At 37.5% G+C, this 27,335-nt stretch overlaps 1 long non-coding RNA gene across 1 annotated transcript in view; it reads right to left on the bottom strand.

Annotated features, from left to right (window-relative positions):
* LOC137501211 (uncharacterized) overlaps positions 1-27,128 on the bottom strand; it is a 61,106-nt gene extending 33,978 nt beyond the window's left edge. The window contains exon 1 of the long non-coding RNA XR_011018418.1: positions 26,954-27,128. This is a non-coding gene — a long non-coding RNA (uncharacterized lncRNA). The remainder of the gene's footprint in view (positions 1-26,953) is intronic.
* Between the last annotated feature and the right edge of the window lie 207 nt (positions 27,129-27,335).

Here is a 27,335-nt window from a genome sequence, read left to right on the forward strand (position 1 = left end):
GTGGATGACAGAAGGCGAGTTGTTATTGTCGAAGCATGGTTGAATATGTAGGTAATGAAGTGTGTTTATTTATTGTTGACATTTGGAGATGGAGGAGTGGTGGTACACGTAATAGCAGAATTTAAGCGTGGAAAGGGATGAGATTTGAGAAGTGGTGTTTTGTTTGAATAATTCTCTTGAGGTGTTTTATTAGGTGGAGTTGAAGTTGTAATAGATGTGTCTGTATAGTGAACTTGACGGTGATGGTGGTATGTGTTGGTATAATAGGTATAATAGGTATAGGGTAATAAAGGAGTAAGTTGAAGTTATTTGTATGTGAATCTGTGCTGGTATGATATAGGAACAAAAGTCGAATGTAAGATACAAAGAAAATTGGTAAAGTAACAATTGTATTGCTATAATATGTGAAAGGTGGTGTTAGAGAGGCGGTAGATATGAGTGTTTGGTATTTATAGGTGATATTTTGGTTTGATGGCATAACGTGGAAGAAAGCTTGGTAGGTAAATCTGATCATTTAATTATGATTACAGGAGATTAAGATGAGGTGGTATTTTGAAGGATGAGATGGTATATATTGTGGAGGCAATAGTATTGGTGAGTGGTAGGGAATTTTTGGAGTCGGTGAGGTGATTTTAATGCGGGCTGGTAGAGATGGTTTTATCTATTGCTGAAAATTTTGGAGTTGGGAGGTGATATTATTGCCTTTGTGTTTGGTATGCTAGTGCTGAAATGATGATTGATTAGTTGTATAGTGATGTAAGTGTTGAGTGAAATAAGGACAACTGAAGAGTATGGGAGTAAGTATGTGTAAAATGTATGTGAGTTTGCAAGAGTGAATACGGGTTGGCAAATGGTGAGTCATTGATGTATTGTGTAATAGTGTAAAGTAACGAGTGTATTGCTATAATATGTGAAAGGTGGTGTTAGAGAGGCAGTAGATATGAGTGTTTGGTATTTATAGGTGATATTTTGGTTTGGTGGCGTAACGTGGAAGAAAGCTTGGTAGGTAAATCTGATCATTTAATTATGATCTATTGGTGGCGAAATTGTGGAGATGGAGGGGTGTAGGAGATATGCATTGCTAAAGGACAAAGTTACAACAGGTGAGGTGTGAGGTAAACATAGATATGGCTGGCGAGGCAAGGTCTGCCTGAGCACAGCAAAGCAGAGTGGGTCATGTAGAAAAACAATGGCGGTGTGGAATGTGCAGGGTCAACAAGGACACTTGGTAGGAGGAGTTGTCTGGCTCCGGGATCGCGCATGTGATATTATATGTTGATATTGGCAAACGGTTCATAGAGGGAATCAACCATTGGCCAGCTGATTATTAATAGTATTATTATTATTATTATTATTATTATTATTATTATTATTATTATTATTATTATTATTATTATTATTATATTTAGCTATTTATTTGTTTATTTATTCAGCTATTTATTTAAGTGACGTGCTAGTTGTAGGGTGGCTTAGGTAGAACTCTATTGTGAACATGTATTGGGGCTAAACGCCTGTGTTGTTCATTAATAATAAATAATGGTATCTTCAATACGGAACAAAATGAGACTAGTTACTTGTAACTAGCTGATGTACCTGTGCTTCGCGACGGAATTTTACATTGTATACAGAATTCTTTACTAGGTAGTGTACATGTTGTGAGCAAGATTGTATTAACTTGCACAGCTCTTAACGTCACCCTACAAACGCAATGGGAAGTCACCAAATGTCTTTTCTCATATGAAAACTGTGTTAGGGAATTTTTGTAGTAATGGTAGGCCCGCTTGCCTACCGTCAGACACAATTAGGATGGGGAGTTTTCATTATAATCGGAGACACTCACTCTCCACCTGCCTTTTTACATACTCAGAAATACTGTCTTAGTGTTTTTGGCCAACTGAAATGAACATAGTTCATTACAATGACGTCAGTAGGAATGGCACAATTAAAAGCAATGTTTTCATATGAAATACTCATAAAAACCACACATTTTCTCACTTTTAACAAACAGTAGTATGCTGCCGAACTAAGAGTCCAATATTCCAGAGCTGGAATGACTGAGCCGCAGACAGTTGTGATCCGTGAACACTCTTCGTCTTTCCTTGGCGGAGGGGGGGATCGAATAGTGGAGAGTCCCAGGGCAAAAAGTATGCCCCTTTTACTACTCTGTTGAATAGGAGTACCCAATGAGTCGGAAAATCTCAATTCACTAGCGGGAGAAAAACACTATCTGACTTGGAGGCAAATTTTTCCTCCAAGCCTGAGGAGCAACCCCCTCTTCACTGCTAATTTGGAATAAAATAAATGTAGAATTTAATAAAAGTGAACAGGAAGAAGCATTTCTTAAGAAACGGCTCTCTTCAGAGTTGAATTTTGAGTTATTTAGTGAATTGTGGTGCTATAATTTGGAATAGGCCCACATTGTAATTCTAGACCAGGTCATTCCACTAATACTACTGCTACTAAGTGAGCCTCTGCCTTAAGTATGCATACTGCTCATTCAAAACAGCGCGTCAGAGTAAGGATCTAATGGCTGGAATACTATGATGAACCAGTGTGCTGTGTACCAGCAGTATCAGAAATATGTATGAACCAGAGGAACGGCATGCTAAAGAAGAAAGTTATCCAAGTCTCCAGCTTTTTCCTGCCAGTATTCAGTCAGGCTGTTATACTCGGTACGCCGCAGTAGTCGCATCTATCGAAGTTGAGTGGCAGCATAAGAGAAAAAGAACATCACAATAAACAATGGTCAATGTAATGTTATTGTTGATCAATGTTATATGCTTTCGATATTGTAGGCCTTCACATTTGGTTTTTTTTCTGATTCTGAAATACCACTCTTATCATAGTCAGTATGGTAAAACTGAATAAAACATAAATGATTGGAAATTGTATTCTCTATAACGTTTGTTATGTAATACTTTTCGATAGGACCATTAACATAGGCATTTAAAAATTAAATTTTAGGCACCTTCCCCTAAACTGCTATTTTATTCAGGGTGAATAAGATTGTTTATAGCTTAGACTGTGGTTTCTTATTTTCCGACTCTATATACCAATTTTCATTAAATTCTGTTAACCCATTTTATCGTGGCTCGGCGTTGACAACAAAAATACAAATTCATTAATATCTCTGTTGTCACAGCCGGTATGGTAAAAACGTATAAGACATAATGTAAAGGTAAGTAAATCAGATGTTTATAAAAGAAGATAATTGTGCAATGTACAGACAAAACTCTATAGGTTATTATTACGATACGATGGCGTTATTTGTGAGGTTATGTCATGAAACATGTGCTGTACATAAATATTTATATGAGTTCAGTTAATGTAAATACCTGTAAATTAAGATCATATAATTTATTATTACCTGTATATGATGTGTAATCTGCTACAGAATTGTGAAACACACTGTAACTTCCAGAATGGCACTAGATGATGGTAGAATATTCTGTACATTATAATCACATTGTCAGGCACTCTAGAATTTACGAGAAAATGTATCTTTCTAGAAGCCTGGCCGGGCACCTATATAAGGATGTGATTTTGATGGTAGAGACGAGTCATTGTTTAGTAGAGTTATGGTGTAGCAGGAGTATACTTGTGACCTCATGTTGTTGTGATATCCAGTGGTTGCAGTCTCAATGTTGAAGTGATAGGCAGTTATTAAAATGGTGGCCTTGTTGATGCATGTATTTTGCTAGTGACAGCAGTGATTAAGGTTATGTGTGTGTTTAATTTGTAAATAGATGTGAATAAATAAGTGTACCGATTGACAGTATTTTGTATGCGTCATTGTAGATACGTTCACTGGCACTGCAGACAGGATGTAAGAATTTACGAGTGAATACGTGTGTAGTAGGGAATATGTCACTGAAACAACTCAAGGGTGAACTCACCAAGAGGAATCTCCCGATGAACGGGAAGAAAAATGAGAAGATCCCAAAAAGTTTTTCATCACAGTCGACAAATATTTCGAAACAGAAGAACCGACAGAAGACATAACCAAAATGTGTTCTAAATTAACTCTTTTGCACTCAGGCTATTTTCACCAGTCAAGCTCAAGAAACACAGACCATTTTTCATGATTATGTACAATTACAATATAAAAAAATTGCCATATAAAGAAATCCCCAAACGCAAAATTGAAAAAATCACATTAGTACACCATTCAATATAGTTTTAGGAAAAATTATCCCACAATTTTTCATGGCATATTTTACTACAAAAAATTTGAAAAATATATTACAAAAAATAAATATCGGTTTTCAAATATTAAAAAAAGCAATCCGTTCTTCAGTGAAATTGTTTATCAGTCATTCTGAAAATAAGAGCATTTGGTTTTGTATAACACGATATAATTTTGTTTTTTGTAGTCATGAGTTATAGCACCTGATGTACCTTCCGCATTTATGTTTTGGAAAACATTCTCCTATCATCACTATCTGTACAATCCGAATCTGTAACCGTTACTTCAGCGGCTACAACAAACACAGTAAAGGAAGGAAAGTAAGTGCAATTACACGGTACCTACCTAAGACACTACACACACAAGAAAATAGCTGATGAACTACGCAGAACTCCGCCGATAACAACACTGGTAAATATCAGTAGGGGCAACTTGACGATAACAACCCAGGAACATGAAAGGAGCTGGGAACCTACCAAGGGCATGGAGTTGGCTTATGTTGCAGATTCCGGAAAATCAACCCTGATCCTTGATTTTCAAAATATAATATTTACCAACAGATTATTTACAAAGGACTTTAGAAACGAATTCTGAACAATTTCAGTCATACCTAACTTGTGAACTACAAATTACATGTACCTTGAGACACACAAATTGGACGTTCCTTGACAATAGTTTCCTATAAGTTCAAAGAGTCAAGCAAATACCATACATCTAATTACAACCCAAGTCGTACAATACAATTTAGAGTGAAGTTAAACGTGCGTTTCAAAATATCTGAACAACATTATTGAAAAAGGGTAAAATAAGAAATATCTAAACTTGGCGCAGAGGCCAGTTCAACTTCGTCCCATACCCAAAAACACTTCTGATGCGGGGCAGAGGAAAACTAACGTACGTCAAGTGACATGGAACTACTAGAGGCATAACCCCAAGGTAAATACATAAAACTATAATTTACATGTTTAGTGAAACAAGGAAAGGGGGATGCCTCGGAAACAAACAGGCAAGCCCAGCTGAAAAGCTAAGGCATCCGAAATAATTGAGTGGCGAGTCTGGGTGAGGTTAGAGCAAACTCCTATATGAAAAAGCAAGCGAACATTAAGTGAAATTTAAGGTGGAACAGAAATCGAGAGTGCTTACCCCAAAGTGGCCCATCCCGGTAGTGAGATGACGTAAAAATTTTGGACAGTCAAGAGATAGAAGACGGACAGCCAGACAGACCATGAAATGCTGCCTCGCTCTCTTTAAAAAGGAAACCCTACCCTTGGAGTAGCCAATCAGAAAGCAGGAGCTGGCCAATCGCCACCCAGACTCACCAATCACAACTCCTACATCAGTCGTGAAGTCTAAATAATTTTCTTGAGTACGCATGATCATGAATCGTCCAATTCCAGAACAGTCAGAACATACTTTCTAGAATACATAACTAACAAAGGCCAATACACCCTGTTCAAAAATTCAAGTTACAACTTTCTGGATAGTTCCAGTAAATATAGAAATGAAATCTAGTTGTTACAAATACCATATGTTACCAAAATATTTACAATGTACAGGTTAGGTAGTTACATGGAATACAAATAAAATATTTTATCACCACACTTCAGATCATACAGTAAGTACTACTTAACAAGGTTTACAAATAAAATCTTCAATAAACACTTTCCACTTCTAATATATTCTACACCTGTGACAGAATCAATCTTATTCTTCTTCTTCTTCTACCACTTTTTCCACAACTGTGGGGTCGCGGGTGTGAACTGTGTCACACACACACACACACACACACACACACGTGGATTTGGCTCTGTTATATGGCTGGATGCTCTTCCTAACGCAACCCTATATGAAGGGATGTAACCACTACCGCATGTTTTTGTGGAGGTTGGTAGTGTAGTGTGTTGGGACAAACACAAACACTCAGTCCCCAGGTCAGAAGAATTAATCAAAGGCGATTAAAATCCCGGACCTGGCCGGGAACTGAACCGAAGGCCTCAATGCTCTCCATTCAAAATGTACTTCAGAACTATTTAAAATACTGTCGTTTTATTTGAATCCGCCTTGTCAATACACTTATTAATGAAAGAAAACTATTTATTTAACCATACATGTTTCGGGAAGTCACTTGGCCCAGCCATTTAAAAAATTTAGGCCTACTCGTGGCATGAAAATCTAATAATATAAAATGTTAAACTAAACTTCACTTGAGAACACCGATAAATGTTGATTATAAACAAAATATAACAAACAATAAACTACTATTAAAATGGAAACAATATAACGAAGGAAAACGGGTATTTTTAAGCTTAAAGGTGACTATACTCACAAGCAGCACACTTCAACTCACCATGCGATAAATAAACGCGGTTTGATAACTGTTTCAAACAGATGAGCTTAGTGTCTCTATCTCTCAAGAAAAGTGTAAAGTAAATCTAAAAGGTACTATCTTTTCTTCAAATCTGGGAGCCCATTAACTCTCTTGGTGCCAGGCGGTAGTGCGAGCATCCGCCCTTTAAATTGCCAGAGCCGATCTGGTCGGCCGTTAACAATCCAGTCGGAAGTTGCCAGAGCCGATTACATCGGCCGGCTTAAAATTCTGTGATATACGTAATTTTGAGGCAACCTATAGTGACGTGCATACTTTTGTTACAACCTGTAGTAAAGGGGCTACATGTTATTGTGTGCTTGGCCTTGCTTTGGCAGTTCTAAGAGGGTGTTATACCTTTCACAAGAGTCGTTTCCTATGTTTACAAATACCGCTAACCGGTCAGTAAGAGATTGCTCCTTGCAGTGAGTGGATTTGTGACAGGAAAATGGCATGTTCACGTGATAATTTTTCAGCAGGTATTGATGACAATAAATTAATGCAGTATTTAGAACAGTGCGAAGTTAACGCTGATGATTTATCGGATAACGATAGGGAATTTAGTTCAAAGAGTAGCGACGAAATTATACCGGACACGTCCGCGGAATCACCGCAGCTAAACAAGAGACATTTAATTGTGCCTAACAGCACTAAAGCTACTCTGAATATGGTGGTAGATGAAACTAGTGATAACGAATATGATGATGTCTCTGGAGAACATTTTGTGGAAATTTGTCCCAATGAACCCGACAACATTCCTCAACCTCCTGTCTCCTTCAAGGAAGTTCTTGGACCTAAACATGCCCTACCGTCTGATTCTCCGGCCATATCACACTTCAATTTACTTTTCACTTACTCTCTGCTAAATCTTATAGTCACATATAGTCCTCTATCATTACCTAAAGGACGGTCTCCGCGGGCCAAGTGTAGCGTGCGTGCCTCTCACCCGGAGGTCATGGGTTCGATTCCCGCCCAGGTCAAGAATTTTCACCTGGTCCTGAGGGTTGGTTCGAGGTTCACTCAATCTAAGTGACCCTAAGTGATTGCAATTGAGGAGATATCTGAGGGTGAGAGGGCGACCCCGGTCTGGAAAATCAAGAATAATTACTGAGAGGATCCGTCTCACTGACCATGATTCACCTCGTAAACTGCAGGTACCAAACTGAGCAGCGGTCGCTTAGTAGGTCAAAGCAAATCACGGCTTTAGTGCCATACATTTCTTAATTTCGTAAATTCTGTTGTATTGCAAAATTATTTTTCTAATATATACTACAACCGAAAATGAGAAACTAGTTTTTCTGAAAACAAAAACTATAATATCAACTACTATTTTTTACTTATTTAATAATTCAGAATTATTTTAATACTGTGTTGTCCGCACATAGAAAATTTATTGTCAGTATTTGCCAAACATCGATACATACACGCGAATTTTATCGGTGAGTAAAATTGTCTTGTTTTTACTAGTGACATATGATTGAATTTTTATTTTTTATGTTTTTATTTTTCTCGTTCAAATTAGTTATTCTATAGAATTTTATTTAGAAATACATAATACATAATTACGTATATTCTTTTGTATCGTAAATTATTTTTTCAAAGTAGATATTGAGAGAGAAAGTGCGAAAATATTTTTTCCCTTCCTAAAAATAAACGTTTTCGACAACTATAAATCAACAATAAAACGTCCTTGACTCTTTATATCACTCCAAATTAGTTTCTTATTCTACGTAGTCGGTATGTAGAAAATTTCATGCCGGTATTTGCTATACAGCGGTAGATATACGCGAATTTTAAAATACATGCATTTCCACTGAAAACGGCCTGGCACTTTACAGTAGTAGAGTGGAGGCGGAGCTCTGGCCTTTTCCAGCTGATGGGGAGCGGCCGACCAGATCGGTTTTTGGCTCCAAGAGGGTTAAGGTACTAAAACAGCCATCCGAACACAGAGCTGATAGATCGGCACACTGAGTGTATAAGAGTTAATGACCATGATGAAGGCACCAACAAAATTTCAGACATAAATGACAAACTTTCAGGTGAAATTTCTCAAGCTTACTCAGATTTAACCGGACAGATAACACAAGTGTACACACAGGTTTACAATGTACAACAGGGCCTAGAATCAAAAATTCAACCATAAATGACAAAATTTCATCACAAATTAGCGACGTCACCAATCGATTAACGCAGTAGATATCGGACATCAGGTGAAAATTGGGACAGGTTGACTAGATCGATGGTAAAATAAGCCAGCTGGAAGGGGATATCTTAGACCTCAAGGAGGGGGTGGAAATCCAGGTTTCCGGCATAAAACAACAGGTTGATGGGAGGCTTTCTAACATCGAGAAAAATTTCGAAAGCCGTATCTCTGCCATCGAGAGAAATCTTGGGAGCCGTATTTCTGCTGTTGAAGGAAGGTTAGAAAACCAGTCTTTGGCCATCAAGGGAGATATGCAGAATATAAATGAAAACATCTTTCACACAGTAGAAGATAGATTAATCCAAACAGGACATATCACCACACCTCTAACCCCTTAAAACCTAAACGGCAATACAGCACACCTAGACCCGAAGGTAATTATACGAGCTTTCCAGAATACTATGGGCAACTGGAGGAGAAGCCGACTAGCTTCGTCGAGGGATCAGTCAGCCTATTAGGAAGGACTAATTTACCAGAGGACATATTTGTGCAACTGATCACACCGTGATTAAAGGGGCAAGCCGCTACTTTGTGGAACAACTTGAAGGGTTTAAACGTAAACTGGATGGACTTCAAGAAGGAATTACTCATTAGGTTTAATTCAGAAGGGGTGAAGAGCTCCGTAAAAAGGAAGCTACTGACTGAGGCACAACCCACTGACATGAGAGCTAGCGCCTTTGTCCTACAGAAGTACCAACTCTTCAAGCGTCTGCACCTGGAAGGAAGCAAAAAATAAGATCTTACCAGATATCACACAGCTACTCCACAATAAGATTCGACCCCTAGTGAAAGTATCACAGTCCAGACCCTTTGATGATCTACACAGAATTATCGCCCAGCTGGAGGAGGAGCACAAGAGCAAAGCTACAGAAAAGACCAGCGCAGTTAGGAAGTGCTACCAGTGTGGAAGAGCGGGACTCCTGAAAACAAGTGCCCAGCCTTGACGTCGGAGAAACTAGGTCTGGCCCATTCTGGATTAAGGGGAGATGGGGCCGAGATCAGGAATGCGCCTCAAGACTTGACAGACAAACAACCCTAGTCCAGTAGAAGAGGGATTGGTCAGATTGTGAGCAGAACAGACCAATCTCGTCCAGCAATCATCTTGAGGATAGGCAACGTAAGCTTCTCAGCCATACTCGACAGCCAAGCAAGACACTCGTTTATAAATGCGACTGTCGACAGATTATGATAGTTACAAGTAACTAATCTCATTTTGTTCCGTGTTGATATTTGTATTGAATAGGTGGACACAATAATTGTATTCTTGAAAGTGTTTTACTTCAGATTATTACAGCCCATGAAGTCTCGCCATCTCGGAAGAGTAGTGGGAGTAGCAAACGGGGTAAACTATTCCATCCAAGGACACACTAACCTAACTGTGACACAAATATAAGCAACCCTCATTTATAGGACATATGTATTTCTGTATGGGGAATTTATCTCCAATTACCATCCATTATTTGAATTGCCGTTAATTTGTGTGACTGAACTATGCCTATTTAAATGTGTAATCTGCAAATATTACGTCAATAGCTTCAATCTTTCTCATTCACTCAATAAACAAATCAATTGTGCGCGCGTGCGCAGATCTCTCTTGAACTGGGCGCTGTGCTGCTCCTGCTTGGTTCCGAGCAGAGCAAGTCGTGAAGTAGCCAACCTCCATGATGGACGCAACTACTCGTGTCCGTTGGAAGACTTTGTGGAAGACGCGACTGAGAGTTAGTGGGATGGAGTCTGATACTCCAGGCTAATAGCCATGTAAATGAAGTCTTTTGCCTTAATTCCAGTGTGGTTTGTATTTTACTATTTTACTTATTATAATTAATTTGCGGTAATTCGGACCTCTGAATGTAAGAACGTAAGCTATTGGATTATATTAAATTGGACACTCAAGGATGTGAGTAGAAATATCTTTTTAATTGTTTTGAAACTGTTCTACTGCCAGATTATTTGGAGAAGAAGAATCTGAATAACACGCTATCACTGACATTAATATTGTGGGAAATTTCGGCAACACTGTCAGAATTGTATCAAGCCAACCTCGCAACTGTAATTTGAAATTATGCCTATGTTTTCATGGACCTGTCGGTGACGGTTTATACATTAAATTAAAGTAGGATTTCTTCTGCATCTGACATTTTAATATATAATTTGAATCCTCAAGATTTTTAAAATGTAGTAAGATTTTTGTAAAATTCAACATTCCAATTGTAATTGATAATGGGGTAATTCTGGAACTCGGTATATGCGCCTATGAGAAGTAAATTATTCCATTTGTTTTATTTAATTGAGATTATCATCGTGTTAACTTTTATGTTTCTTAATGTTGTTGGGATTATTGTAATAATAATAATAATAATAATAATAATAATAATAATAATGATAATGATAATAATAATAATAATTTTGTTTGGTGGATTTCTTTCTATTTTTCCTGGTTCATGTTTGTGGTCTCTATTGCACTGTTATTAGTGTGATGAATGATGATTTGCGCTAGTTTAATTTTTGTGATGGAATCATTCTTTTACTCCTTTCAGGGATGGTTTATTTTCTGACTCATTCACACATTACAGTACTTCCAGGGCCTCCTAAAATTTAAATTTGATAACCGGCATTTTGGTCCTCTATTAATATTTTGTTAGACGAAAAAACAAACTTACATTATTATCGTAATATTGTGGTTGTAAGGAACTGAAATTTGTTTCTCCCATTCCTTAAACATACTTCTGTTTACGCTCCTCAGTCTATTTCTGTCCGAGTTTTCTTTCCTTTTTTCTTTCTTTGTTGCATCACATTTATCTTATCTCCCGTGTATGCTATATTTTAGTTGGCTCTGCCAGTTGTTAATGAATTATGTTAGCTTGGGTTTGAAGCTCTAGGCTTCATTGTGTGTATTGTTGTTCAGTTAATTGTGGAATATAAATATTGTTTTCCCTTCATAATTTTTAATTTGTTTGGGGAATATTATTTTTTGGTTTCCTGCAATTCTCTTGTCTGTATATTTAATTATTTATGCATGTAAAATTTTATATAATTCTAGGTGATTTGCTGATGACAGGAGTTTAACAAAAATACTGCACTGTCAATCTTTTAGCATAAATGTCTAATAATGTTCAGTTTACAATATTTGTTATTAAAAAGTCATGAAATACGAATGTAGCATTTTTGCTACATCATGCAGCTAAGGTATTCCTTTTCAGATGCAAGTATGAAGGTTATGGTCAGCAATGACATGAAGTACTTCTTGATAGTGTTCTATTTGATGATTGTTTCATTAATTCTGAAAAACTTATGTCCAAATAATGATGATTAGGGAGCAGATTTTTATGTGTTAAAAATATGAAAAATTTTTATTTTTTGTGCTGAAAAACTATAAAATCTGTGATAAAAAATTGAAATTATTTTCCTTTAAAGTAAATAAGTATAATGTTTTGTATTAGAATATGGTGCTACCAAACGTGCTCCTTAAGGCAAAATGGTGTCTGTGTATGGAAACTTGCTGTATGGTATATTAATTTTTGATATGCCAGAGTAGATATTATGAATGGTTACTTTTTTAAAGGTAATGTTTTGTTTAAATATGGCAAAAGCAACCTATCATCTTTGAAAAAATAGTACCAGTTCGTACTCACCCAACACACGCTGGAATATTAGTTGCTAGAAGTAGTCTCAGAATTGCAGTGAACAACAAAGGTCATCTCCAAATTGTCCATCACAAATGCATGCCGATTATCTCTAAAGAATGCCTTATACTGCGAAAACGATTGCTCCACATCACAGGAAGTCAGACGAGCATAGTTAAAAAGAGGAATGTCACCAACAATAATACCATCAATTTCGCCAACATGAGCACCCTCTAATACATTAGAAATTTGTCACATTGTTTGAAATCCTTTGTTTTTCCTGAACAAATTTTGATATTTGACCTTTAACAGTCCCTGTACCTGCGAAGCCGGGAGTGAATCTAATTTATTTTCAACAAAGCGCACTTCCTTCACTGTTTCGGACAACAGGTTAGTGGATTTTTCAAGTATGTCTATAGTTTTACACAAGAAGCTTAGATTGGCAGATATAAACGCCAAATCATTTTTCAAAGAGCTGTCTTTTAGTATCTCTTGAAGAATCTCAATTGATGACGCGTCGTTTTTATCTAGCACTTTCACAACAGATGCAAAACTTTCGAAACTGTCTGCGTAGTATACCACAGCGCTAAGCCAAGTACCCCACCGAGTAACAATAGGCAGAGGAGGAAGCGTAATATCCGGGTTTTTCTCTTTAAAGAGATTGATTCTTGAGGGTGCTTTTATGAAGACTTTTTTGCCATTAGACACTACTTTATCCACTTTAGATTACCGAGCCCGCACAGCTTCACATAACCTGTGTAGAGCATGAACAACGCAAGTTACATGTATCATTTTCGGAAAGCGCACAGAAAGGCCTTCGGCTGCCTTTTTCATGTAAGCTGCACTGTCAGTAAGGAAAAGCAATACATGGTCGTATTTTATACCTTTTGGCCAAAGTAAGTGCATGGCTTCATTGAACAACTAGTTACAGTGACATGGTTTGCAGCAAGCATTTCTTTACAAGCTAGCAAATGAGAATGTTCGCAAGCAGTTTTGTCATTCTTCAACACACCAACTACAACATTTCCTACTTTTCTGCCACTTGAATCAGTGGTTTCGTCAATGCTCATCCACAGTTTTTTGCTATCACATACTGCCCGAATTCTCTGTCAAGTCTCTTCGTAAAATTTTGGGAGATAGTTTTTCCTTAATGTGGATTCGTCTGGAGGCTCAAAATTAATGTACTTTGTTAGGAAATTTCTCAGTCCCGGATTATTTATTTTACCAAGAGGAATGTCGGCGCAAACAAATGCTCTGCACACATCTAAATAATACTGGGAATTTTTAGATGGGCTTGCATTTGAAGTAGCTGGTTCAGCTATTAGTAATTGTCGTGAATGCACACGCAAAGCAGCCGCAGTATGCTCATTTCCAGACAAATGCTGGGTTACTTGAGAACGTTGATCTGCACGTACTGTTTTACCACTTGGTTCGCAAAATAATACTTTTCCATCGGTAGTGAAAATGCTTTTAAATTCCACTACATATTGTTGAAGACGCGATCTTGTACTCTACTTCTCTTTTGGCATTATTTTGCAGGTTACGACATATGCATTTACGGTGAATCACTGTTTCAATAAAAAGAATAGCAGCGGACACTGAAGGAAATATTTCTTACAAATCCATACAAAATCACACGACCACGGGAATGATATATGAACCCGAACAGCTAACCTTACTCTTAGAAGTGATGAAATTCCACTACTTAATGGTGGGGCAATATTCTTCCGAGTCTCCCATGTCGTAACGGAATTATGTCACCTTATCTCTCCGTGATTGCCTTTCGCTGATATTCTATAAACAAAACCCAAGAGGGCTGACTCATAAAGAGTTGGAATGACATCATGCAAGGAAACATCTTGTGCAGCAAATCAAATCGCTGTCTAAATATAACGACGTAGCCAGTGACCAGCAAGTTTTATAACTTATGAAGGGAAGTCCATAAATAGCCGAAACATTCAGATACATTATGTTAAATACACTGTTAAAAACAATTCCGTAATCTTAAAATGAAAATATGAGCATTATTTTATAACACAGAAGCATTTTCAATTTTACTGATCAACAAATATTGCCGATTTATGTGCTTATTATAGATTTTCTTAAAATATGTATTTACACTTAAAAAATGTGAAAATATGTGTTTTTATGTGAAATAAGATTCAGTTTTTACACTTGGGGATGCACAATATGAATAATGAACTTCGTAACTTGCGTTAATACTTACGCAAGAAAAATATGTAATTACATAAAAATCCGCTCCCTAATGATGATGATACTAATAATAAAATGTGTTGTATTGTAATATGTATTGTGTTTTCTCAGGATGAAGTAGTTTACCTTTATCAAATATATTCGTAATTCCTTTTGACATAAATGTCATATAGCTGGGGATTATCTGAAATATGTGCTATGGAAGTTAGATTGACAGAAGTGTAACCCTAGCAACTTTGCAGGCTGTGATGTAAGGTATGTATGGATGGCCAGGCGATGTTACCTAGTAATTGTGCAGGCTGTGATGTAAGGTGTCGATGGATGGCCAAACAGTGTTACCTAGCAGCTGTGCAATCTACTTCATATGGCTGGTCATCTGAAATCAGCAGCCGTTGATGGATCGCCATGACCAAGCAGCACTGTGTTTGAAAAAGAATACAGATTGTTTCAAACACTATCACATCATTTGAACTGTGGACATGACCTATCCATCTGAGCAAGCTATTCTTTTTCAGTTCCATAAGTGTAATAAATCTCTTTTAATTGTTTAAAACATTTTATTAATTTTCTACGTTTTTACGAGTAATAAACAATACTTCTTATATACTGTACTGGGTAACATTTGTACATGAGTAACCTTCAATGCATGATGTAGTGTTTTGCACACTCCTGAATTTTTCGCTTTTTACTCACCAGTATGATAAAATACATAAAAAATCTGTTATCAGTGTGTTGTTACATACAGTATCTAATCTCTCTGTAATAATTTTTACATATCAAAGTTGGGAGTGTAAATAAATTCATGCAGTGTAGCATTAAAATAAGAAAGGTACATGTGTGAAAGTTTCCACCTATGGCTCTGAACTTTGAAGCTGTAAAAACAAACAAGTTTCTGATACTGAGGAAGATCTACAGATCTATAGATAGAACCATCCGGCAAAATAAAAAAAGGGTCTCACTAGATGAAGTGATTATATGGAAAGAACTGCATAACAGTCAACGCCTGTAAGAATACTTCACTACCTGAGATGGGCAGAGATTTATGGCATCAGGATTCCATGAGAAATGACCTTAGTATTAAATCTATTATTTTAAAGTGATACAATGTAATATATGTATATTTCAGTACCAGGTTAGATGGAAGAGAAGGCCTGAAGGCCTTAATCTTGCCAGATAAAATAAAACATTACTAATTGCTAATTTATAGAAAACTGTAAGGTTGTCAAATTGTGGCAACTAAATTACCATTTAATTCTAAATTACACTCAGTTCATTAGAGTAATCAGCATTCAAACTTAAACAGGGGTAAATTATGACAATGGATCGGGTATTGCCGAAATATATTAAGATATCAGGAAAATCTTAGATTTGGCCAATCAAAGAAGACCTCTCATATATGCAAGATCTTTTGCAAGGTAAAAATGAATTAACAATAGAGGCCAATTTGTTTTCAGTTTTAGGAATTTTTGCTCCAAGCTACTGAATATATGCAAGTAAATGATGTAAATTAAATAAATAATTTGAATAATAATTTGATATTACATCTTTTCTTATTATACACAGAATGTCACACACTAAACATTTTCAAAATTTCCCTTCAGCTATAAAATTTGTAAGTAAATTTTGAACTTTGTAGTTATTCCCATCACGAGACACCCACAACTGAAAAGAAAATGAAGCAGCAAGTTAATTCGGCAATTTCCAGATAATCAGTGCAATGGGCGGTTATGTCTGTGTACTACATGTGGGAAGAAAGTTGAGCGAAGAAAATGTTCCTAAGTTGATCTTTGAGGCTGTCTTGAATCAGACATGCATATCATTGTGTGGGCCATATGTTAATCAGTCCACATCCTCTGAATCATATGTTGTTAATTCCATATTGGCTATTTGCACATGCCAATTGTTTTGCTTTCTTTTGGCCGGATTTGAACATTTTCTTAGTAATGTTATTTAATAAAATTAATCTACTTCACTAGAGTATTTTCCCAAATCTTTGTCATCTTTCCTCTTAATCGAAAGGAATTGCAGAATTAATTTACTGTTTCACTATACAGCATCTATCCATTCAAAATATTATGGACAAGTTTACTATGTCTTAAAATTTCTCTCTTGGAATATAACATCTGTTGTTATTTTGTTCATTAATTCCTAAATTTTTAAAAATATTTGCATGAGAAATAAGACTGTCATTTTTTTTAAATCATAACATAAGACATCAGCTGTGGCCCAATGTAATTATTCCTTCCAAAGTTCGCTCTTTTCCTTTCTGCTCCAATGTAAATAAACGTTTCCTGGTTTTCATACAGTAGAATTCCATTAGTCTGGCATCCAATAGTCCGGAATGCCCGATGGTCCGGCACCATTCCAGGATTTTAAATATTACTATCTCTTAATAATGATCTCTCCTGAACAATTTGATGCATTTGTCGAAACCATTGGAAGTGTATTTTTTATTATTTCAAAGTAAATAGTGCAAGTGCACCTGATACAATCCAGTTGTTATGCATTGACTTACTTAAATATCTCTATCTCTGGAAATATTCAGTCTGGAAGGCTGTGTGCTACACTGAGTACTGGAAAGCCAACCATATGATAAAAAAACAGATTTGAAAAATTGAATGTATAGGCCATGTTCAAAAACAGATGGCAACATGCCTTCAAAAATTGAAGCGGACATAAGGAAAAGAGAAGTTGTACATGGAAAATCTCTAAATGGTAAAGGAAGACTTACAGATAAAAATATCAATGAACTGCGGCATTATTATGGAATGGCAATAAGAAACAACACAAAAAGAGGAGCGTGTTATTAAACTAATAATTCTGCTGATCAACATTTTACTGCAAAACGCAGTGTTAGAGCTGTTTTCACTGCACGCCTTAACCTACATCGTAGTAAGAGGTACCACCTGATAGTCTGGCATTTTCGGTAATCCAGCACCGGGCCGGTCCCGAACGTGCCGGACTATCGGACTTCTACTGTATATACCATCACATGCACAACTTTCAGTTTGATTTAACAGTTGAAGTTGTGGCTTGCTTTGCATTTTTCAGAAGAGCAATAGAATGTGTGTTTGTATAACATGGTTCAGAACTTCTGATCTTCAAAATGGAAATGGCTTCAAGAATTCCTTTGGACATCAGTGACCTGAACAGTGTCCTGCTCTTCTTAATCAGGCTAAAAATTTGTTCACACTCTGCATTATTATGTGATATACAAAGAACAGACAACATTAATCTAGAGATCCTGTCATACTTATGATGTCCATCAGCTCCACAGATATTTAATAAATGTGCCCATTTTGAATCATTTGTAGCTTGGTTACTTACAATTCTAGATAAGTCATCTATATCAAGAGCCACAAACTGGTTTTGGAGCTCATTCACAGTGTCATCTCATTTTCTCTTTTACACAAAATAAAAGGAAAATTCTCCAAAAAAAGGAATTAACAGAAGGAAACTGTGCTCCTTCAATGGCATCAAGTTTAGTAATCTGCGCATGTTTCATCACATCATTCTTAAAAAGAAACTTGTTAACCATGTACTCACAGGCTGCAAAGAAAAACTGTAGTTTCTGACTGGCAAGAAAAACAGAAATTTGTCTTCATCTTGTAGTGTCATAACAAAGTTTGAGGTTTGAATGCCAATAACCAATTCTTCAAATCCTTCTGATTCTGGATTAGGTGATACTGGACATCAAGCAATGCAGACCATTTAACTACACTTGGCTTAACAAACTTGGTAAGCATCTGTTTCAATAATTAATTCAAACAGTACATGGATATGTGGGGAAGCACTCTGAAGGGCTCTATGGATCTTATCAAATAATCAGATAGTCACATGTAAAAAAAAAAAAGTACAAAATGCCCTGTTTAGGTCAGAGGAAAGAAAAACAGCTTTTCTTCACAAGATGTAGTGGGATTCACGTTTCTGAGAACAGGTGAGTCACATTTGGGAGAACATGCCATTCTTTTGGCAGAAGATGAAGAGCAATCATAAATTCTCTTCATTTGTTTGTCATCAGATTTACTGTATCCTGCTTTGGGAATAGTAAGAACAGATAAACTGCCAGAAATACCTGGAACACATGCTACCACCTCATCCATAAAAAGTGAAAGAAGTGAAAGATGCCACTGATCCAGTAATATGACCAAATACCTGGCTAGGGATAACCATCTTGTATGCACATGCTTCAACAACTTCTTTGTTTGTTTTTCATGCATACTTGGAAATTCTGGCACTTTTTACCAAGGAATAGAAAATATCAACAAGAATCTCATCAATTCAAACTGGTCAAGTTGCAGCAACTTTTTCATTAACTAGTTAATTACATGGCAGCTGCAACCAATGTTAATCATAACAGAAGCATTGTTTCAACAAAATGTCAGGCTTAACTGGCACTTCATTTAATTCCAACTGTTACAACAGCAGCTTTCCTGTGGTGCACCCTGTTGAATCCCCTTCCAATGCTGGTACCAAAAGAACAGAATTTTTAATACTTTCCCGAGCAACATCATAAAAAGTAACCACTATGGGATACAACTTGGAATTGGTATGATTACTTCCATCTGTTGACAGAGTAAATGGGTTATTCTGTAAACAAGTAACAAAATGTCCTCTATTGCAGTATGCACCTTTTTATTCAGGACACACATTGTTTTTGTGCAACCACAACCACTCTTCTTTGTGATTTCTGATGTAGGAAACTCCTTCTGAGCTAAGTTCCTGCATGATCAGTTGCACTCAATGGAATGCTGTGTTCCACTAAAAAGGAAGTAAACGAACACTCTACCTTTATTACATCATAAACATTATCTGCAGCTTTGGAAGAAAATAGAAGCAGGAGAAGAAGAAGAAGAGCTGTTTGTTTTCTGATTTTCTCCCTTAGATTTCATATTACCAAGATGTTTTACACACTTCACATGATTAGTCAGGTGTCTTTGCTGCCATGTGCTATCTTAATATCACAAGAGCACATGGTACAAAATACAAATTTGTCCACTCTTCTACATTTCAGTATATATGGGAAACCCAAAGAACAGATTTCCCACAAACACCTGATTAAAGAAAAAAAGAAGAAAAAAAGCAAAAAGGCATATGGCTTTTAGTGCCAGGAGTTTCTGAGGACATGTTCGGCTTGCCAGTTGCAGGTCCTTTGATTTGACGCCCATAGGCGTCCTGCACATCATGATGAGGATGAAATTATGATGAACACGACACATACACCCAGTCCCCACAGCAGCGAAATTAACCAATGATGATTAAAATTCCCGACCCTGCCGGGAATCGAACCTGGGACCCCTGATGATGGTTCTTTTTTTCGTAGATTTACTCCTGATTACCGATAAACAACATGATCATAACACAAAATAAGCACTGAACACAACTCACGTTACTGCACAACTACATAACCTCAGCTTCGCAACACGTGCCAATAAATATGAAGCAAATTAAGCGACAAACATAATTTACATGTTATTCCATAACTACAACACGACTTATGCCTTGTAATTCATGGTGAAGTACAAAAGAAATATTTTATTTAATACAGGATGATAAAATTTATCGAACGAATCAATGCATTCATCCCCCTAGTGTATGCAGCATAATGGTGCGTCCACAGGTCTACTACAGTCATGTATGGCATAATGGTGAGCCATGACATTTGAAACGCGCAATAGTTATAGTTATTTGCTTTATCATAAGATGGCAGGAAGAGGCAACTTTCAACTATACTTCGAGCTGTCTATTACTGCCAAGAGATGTCACATATATTCGCAGTCAATTACTTTTTAAAACTCTGCACACATGTTTGAAGTTTGTTTGTAAACATGGCAGGCCCTAGCAGAGTTGTTGGTGATGCAGAAATAGGTAATTTATTCATTATTAATGGTGGGGAATGTAATTCAGAGTGTGAGAGTAATACATGGGATGAGTTTGCTATAACTCCAGTGAAGATAGTGAGGCTGATAAAGTAATTCCTGATAAGACACTGAGAAATGCGAGCACATGGGGTGACTATTACATAAAGTTACATTATTGATGTGTAGGTGTCGAGGGATAACCAATTTAGCATATGGGGCGTTCAGAGCACAAGGGAATCAAGCCCATTTTTGGTCATTTTGGACTTATTCCACCTTTAAGTACTATTTATGAAGCTGCTTTCAGAGCATAAAAGATGCATGTCCAGATATTGTAAATAACTGTTATATGATTGGCAATTCTGTTGAGCACGGAGGGAAGCAGTCATTTGTTCAGAGCACAATGGGAACATGTCCATTGGCACAGTTTCCATGGTTTGCTTTGTCGGTGTGTGAGATTTAATTAAAATATCATTGTCTCTGATGAAGTTGTGTCAAGATCTGAGCATGAATGTCTCAGCCATTGATCACAAATTCTTGGTATCAGGACATTATTACTTACCTAATGACAGTGATTTTGGTTTAGTGGAGAAAGCCAGTAGGACAATCTCGCACTTTTATGCACCAAATGATTGGATGGATATCGTTAGACAAGCAAAGAAAACATCCCCTGTATTTGAGGACATTGGAATGAAATTCTCAGACTTCTTATCCACCAGAAACTAGGATAATTCAGTAACGAACAGAGAAAAAACGGTTGATGGTTATGACATCAACTGGCTGACTATGAGTTGGTTACTTTATAAAAGTGAATCCCCTTTTACCCTGATGTTTAAGCAGACTCTGAACCCTGATATGCAATTTGACGAAGTTGACGTAAGAAAGAAGTCTCCCGACCATCGCATAACACACCTTTATAACATCCAGCAAGGCCCTCTTTATACCCAACGTCGACCAGTAACAAAAGTGAAGAAAAAGGACATAGAGGATTTGCTGCTATACATTCCGCCTGTGCATCATAATTTTTTAAAGAGCCTACCGTGTGAAACTGCCACAAGGGCTTCCTCGGCTTTGCAAGGGCAAGCAGACGAAAGTGAATACGTATTTCTTTGAATCTGAATTGTATAACTACCGAGCTCGATAGCTGCAGTCGCTTAAGTGCGGCCAGTATCCAGTAATCGGGAGATAGTGGGTTCGAGTCCCACTGTCGGCAGCCTTGAAGATGGTTTTCCGTGGTTTCCCATTTTCACACCAGGCAAATGCCGGGGCTGTACCATAATTAAGGCCACGGCCGCTTCCTTCCAACTCCTAGGCCTTTCCTATCCCATCGTTGCCATAAGACCTATCTGTGTCAGTGTGACGTAAAGAAAAAAAAAAATGTATAACTTACTGTTTGGAAATATTTTCTGTAAGCATACATAGAGAAGAAAATTATAATTATATATTCAAGAAAGGTATTTCCTTTACTGTTTCCTTAATAAAACCAGAAGCCTATAATAAAGAGGAAGATAAAAAATACAATACATTCAGAGCACAAAAGAATCAAGTCCAAAAATTTACTTTTCTATTTTAGTTAGCATGTATTAACACTTATATTTACCCTTTTTTTAATATGCGAATACATTGTACAAAATAACTTCTATTATTGAAACACTTTAAAACATTGTAAACGTCTTCCTGTAATTAATTATTCAGCAAAACCTTTATGTCTATTTATCTCAAAACATTCTTATTGTGACTTGACTCCTTTGTGCACTGAACGCCCCATATGTTTATAATTTATGTGCTACATTATTGTTACTGTGTGTTTGATATTTTTTGTTCCCATTTGGAAATTATAGCGAATTTCATACAATGCCACACTCAGCATTGGAAGTAGACTAGAAATAAAGCATGCTGTGGGTGCAGCCTGGAGTTCAACAATGTCACACTTGTGGGGTTAAAGAACAAGCAAACACTTATCCAAGAGTCAGTCTCTTTCAACACAAATAAATATCTATCGACTAGCACTCAGGACACATCTTGTAACCCCAGTCAAAGACTGTAATGAGTGAATGAATATAAATCTCAGGGATGTATCAACTATTTGCGGCCACATAGCATGTATTGGCGGCCTGTAGGAGCTAGTTCTAGCGAGAATTTTAAAGGGAAGATCTTGGCACATAAAATCGTAAAATAATATACTTCATCCATAAAACTGTTAAACACACTGCCTTCCTGTAAATTTTACTGAAAAACTGTAAACATTGGCAGGTGTGGCATAGGTAGGATGATCTATTGTTAACACAATGGTGACAGGGTTCGAACGGAGGCTACTACCCCCTGTTGACCAGATAGTTCAAGCCTGCAAGAACAAATTTACACGGATATTCTGAAAAGCTGCTGACTGTATTTGTACCTACAAGTGATATCTGTACTCAATTTGTGTGCAACTGAGTCTCTGCTGTATTCCAACATATAAGATTGATGTATTCACAGAGATGCACACAAAATGCTGTCAGGTGTATACCCTAATTTTATTTACAAATTGTGATACTTTTGTCACACACATACATCAGTAAACCACAATTTAGAACAACTGCCTATCGCAAAGAACAAGAAGACTGTGACCCCTGTATGTCAACTACCAACTCTACAAAACCAATTCACATACTTCAAACACTCGCTAGCATGACTTCTACACAAGTCTGATCAAAACAACTCCTTATCCTTACGACATCCTGTTAAACAATAACTCAACTCTACCATCAAGACTGCCTCTTATATACACTATGTGATCAAAAATATCCGGACACCTGGCTAAAAATGACGTACAAGTTCGTGGTGCCCTTCATTGGTAATGCTGGAATTCAGTATAGTGTTGGCCCACCCTTAGCCTTGATGACAGCTTACACTCTCGCAGGCATACGCTCAATCAGGTGCTGGAAGGTTGCTTGGGGAATGGCAGCCCATTCTTCATGGAGCACTGCAGAGGGGAAGTAGTGATGTCAGTCAGTGAGGCGTGTCACAAAGTCGGCATTCCAAAACATCCTGAAGGTGTTCTGTAGGTTTCAGGTCGGGACTCTGTGCAGGCCAGTCCATGACAGGCATGTTTTGTCATGTAACCACTCCGCCACAGGCCGTGCATTATGAACAGGTGCTCAATCGTGTTGAAAGATGCAGTCGCAATCCCCAAAGTGCTCTTCAACAGTGGGAAGCAAGAAGGTGCTTAAAACATCAATGTAGGCCTGTACTGTGATAGTGCCATGCAAAACAACAAGGGGTGCAAGCCCCCTCCATGAAAAGCGGGACCACACCATAACACCACCACCTCCAAATTTTACTGTTGGCAATGCACACGCTGGCAGATGACGTTCAATGGGCATTCGCCATACCCACATCCTACCATCGGATCGCCACATTGTGTACTGTGATTTGCTGTCTATGAAATCCAAGTTTTCTCACCTCCTGCCGAACTGTCATAGTACTTGGAGTGGATCCTGATGCAGTTTCGAATTATTGTGTGATGGTCTGGATAGATGCCTGCCTATTACACTTTACGACCCTCTTCAACTGTCGGCAGTCTCTGTCAGTCAACAGATGAGGTCGGCCTGTACGCTTTTGTGCTGTACGTATCCCTTCACGTTTCCACTTCACTATTACATCAGAAACAGTGGATCTAGGGATGTTTAGGAGTGTGGAAATCTCGTGTACAGACTTCTGACACAAGAGACACCCAATCACCTGAGCACATTTGAAGTCCGTGAGTTCTGCGGAGCACCCCATTCTGCTCTCTCACGATGTGTAATGACTACTGAGGTCATTGTTATGGAGTACCTGGTAGTAGGTAGCAGCACAATGCACCTAAGATGAAAAACGTATGTTTTTGGTGGTGTCCGGATACTTCTGATCACATAGTGCGTGCGTGTGTGTGTATATATATATACCTGGCCAGGCTTCTAGAAGGATGTTACACAACACCTTTTCTCGTAAATTCTAGAGTGCCTACTACATAGTTATAATGTAAGGAACATTCTACAACCATCTAGTGTCAAAGAAACGTTATTCTGGATGTTACAATGTGTTGCACAATGTTACTGTGGATTATAAATCATATATACAGGTAATGTTAAATTATATACCATTAATTACAGGTTCGTACATTAACTAAACTCATATAAATATATTATATATTAAGCCACACCATGTCATTTTATGATACGTTTGCCTGTTCTGAAGTCTTCACGTTCCTAGCCAACTCTTGTATCTGTTGTGAACTGTTAATCTTTCCCATCATGTGTTGTTACCACTACATAATCTTTCCTTCTTCCGGTAGATGACATCTCATGCGTTAGCATAGGTCAAAGCATTTCTTTTCTGCCCCATCTTGTTGGGTTATCTTTCTGGTTGGTTGTGTGTGTAGTTCTGACTTGAGAAGATGAAAGCATTGGATTTCCAAGTCGCCTTTGTGGCGTATAAAAGATATTTTAACAGATTCAAGATGCCTTTATGCATATCTCAACCTTTCGAGAATGTTAATTGCCTATGTAATTGAGGTATTTATTTTTCTTTAACCTTCTCTTGGTTTTATTATTGCTTCGTTCTGTACTCACCATGGTTGGGTTAGAAAGGCTTCTCTCATTACACGTGTTTCTAATTTATTTATGTATTAACTTTGCTTTTACACGCTTCTTTCGGTATTTTCCTTTACCAATCCGCTATGTTTGTTTTGAGAACAGAAGGTGACACAGATTCGCGTGTGTGTGTGTGTGTGTGCTGTCCGAGACCTTTCACTCATGTCGCTTCTTTAACATACTGCTTGAGCTCATGTCCTATTATTTTATCGTATGTTCTGTGTATTGCATATCCATTACATTTGCATGGTATGAATACAAGCTAACAACGCGATTGGCCTGTTTCTGTGTGTTCTGGTGTTGGAGACAGTCCGTCTCTAAGAAGGACCACTTTCTGGTTCGTATTGTCTGAGCTCGAGAGCAGTTGTTTATTTTGTTATGTGCTGTGTGTTGACGTTCTTATATGTCCTGTTATTCGGTGACCTTACCTCTATGGTCTCTGTGTGAGCGTGGGTGGTTCTGACCATTGGATCCATGATACCTTTCGTGTCTAATTTACTTGTTTACTATTCATTTCACATTGCCGTCATTGGCTTTCTTAACCTATTTTCTAGTTTAATATGTTTCATTTTTTGCGGGATGCCTTTCCATTTTATCTTAGTTGTTTGGCGTGAAATCATGGTAACCTCCCCTTTTCTCTTCACTTTAATTTTATGAGCTCGGTGCACCCTTCCCGCTTCTCCCATTTTAAGCTCTTGTACTTAATGATCTTGTATTCTCGGGGGACATGGATTTTTATTGTTGAGAGCTTTATGTCTTACCTTATGAACTGCAAGGGAGAATGTCATGGTAATATGCTGTTACTCCCTAAACTTATGGTTATTTAGACCTGATGTTCATAAAAGAAATACTTTGTACACACCTGAATTTATGTTCTTCATTTAATGATGGCAGATGCCAAGCCCTTGTACCTAACTTTTCATCACTTCTTTTATCAAGTTGCTTTACGTCGCACTGACGCAGGCAGATCTCATGGCGACAATGGGACTGGAAGGAACCAGGAGTGGGAAGGAAGTGGCCATGGCCTTAATTAAGGTACATTTGCCTGGTGTGAAAATCGGAAACTACGGAAAACCATTTTCAGGGCTGCCGACAGTGGGGTTCGAACCCACTATCTCCCGAATGCTGGATACTGGCCGCAATTTAGCGACTGCAGCTATCGAGCACGGTACGTCTTTTATCAAGGTAAGTGGCAGTGGGGTTCGAACCCACTATCTCCCGAATGCTGGATACTGGCTGCAGTTTAGCGACTGCAGCTATTGAGCGCAGTACGTCTTTTATCAAGGTAAGCGACAGTGGAGTTCGAACCCACTATCTCCCGAATGCTGGATACTGGCCGCAATTTAGCGACTGCAGCTATCGAGCGCGGTACGTCTTTTATCAAGGTAAGCGAGTGTGAAGATGTGATAAACAGTGAATCTTGTGTATATTGATTACGGACCACGTATGATTAATATTACCTGTTTGATTAGTGGTTCCCTTGTTTCGCCTATGCAACCTTTTTTTTAATTTTCTCTTCATAATAAATTTATGTTCTTGCCCTTATTCCTGTTATATTTTTATTTCTTTGCATCTCTTATATGTGTGTTAACTGTAAGAGGCTCGGGTCCAGTTCCTGGCAGTCTTTGCTAGTTTTGACCAAATCCACTGCACTGGGTCTTTGTCATGTTCTTAGTGTCAGTTCAATATACACCACCTGTTTCATGACATAACCTCACAAATAATATGATCATCCAACTATATAAATTATAATAATACTAATAAGTAGATGTAAACACTTCATAGCCATACCTCACAAGTAATAATAATAATAATAATAATAATAATAATAATACAAGCTCGATATTGGCATTATTTTCTCATAGGTTAAAGAACATTGCTTTCAAGTTACATCATTCTGTTACACTTGCATGAGGATTGTTGTCCATGATTTGGCATAGAAGGATCAAAAGCAGTCAGAATCACCCACATAATTAGAAATATCTAATACTGTCTCTACTGACATCTGATAACCGGTCTGCACATAATTCATCACAAATATCCATATCCGTCAGCAACTGCATGTGCTGCGCCATGTTGACAGCTGCACTGAAGCTCCAAGGAATAGCTCAACATTTCTGATGTTATTTTGTTATGAAGGTTTAAAGAAAAGAAGATGATGGAGCAATAGTTGCCTTATACTATTTATTCCATGACTACACCATTTAAAACTTACAATTTTGCAACCAGATTGTAGCAGCAATCAAAGAAACACGAGGACCATAAAAACAAGA

Source organism: Anabrus simplex, chromosome 6 (assembly GCF_040414725.1).
Source record: "Anabrus simplex isolate iqAnaSimp1 chromosome 6, ASM4041472v1, whole genome shotgun sequence".
Classification (NCBI taxonomy): domain Eukaryota; kingdom Metazoa; phylum Arthropoda; class Insecta; order Orthoptera; family Tettigoniidae; genus Anabrus; species Anabrus simplex.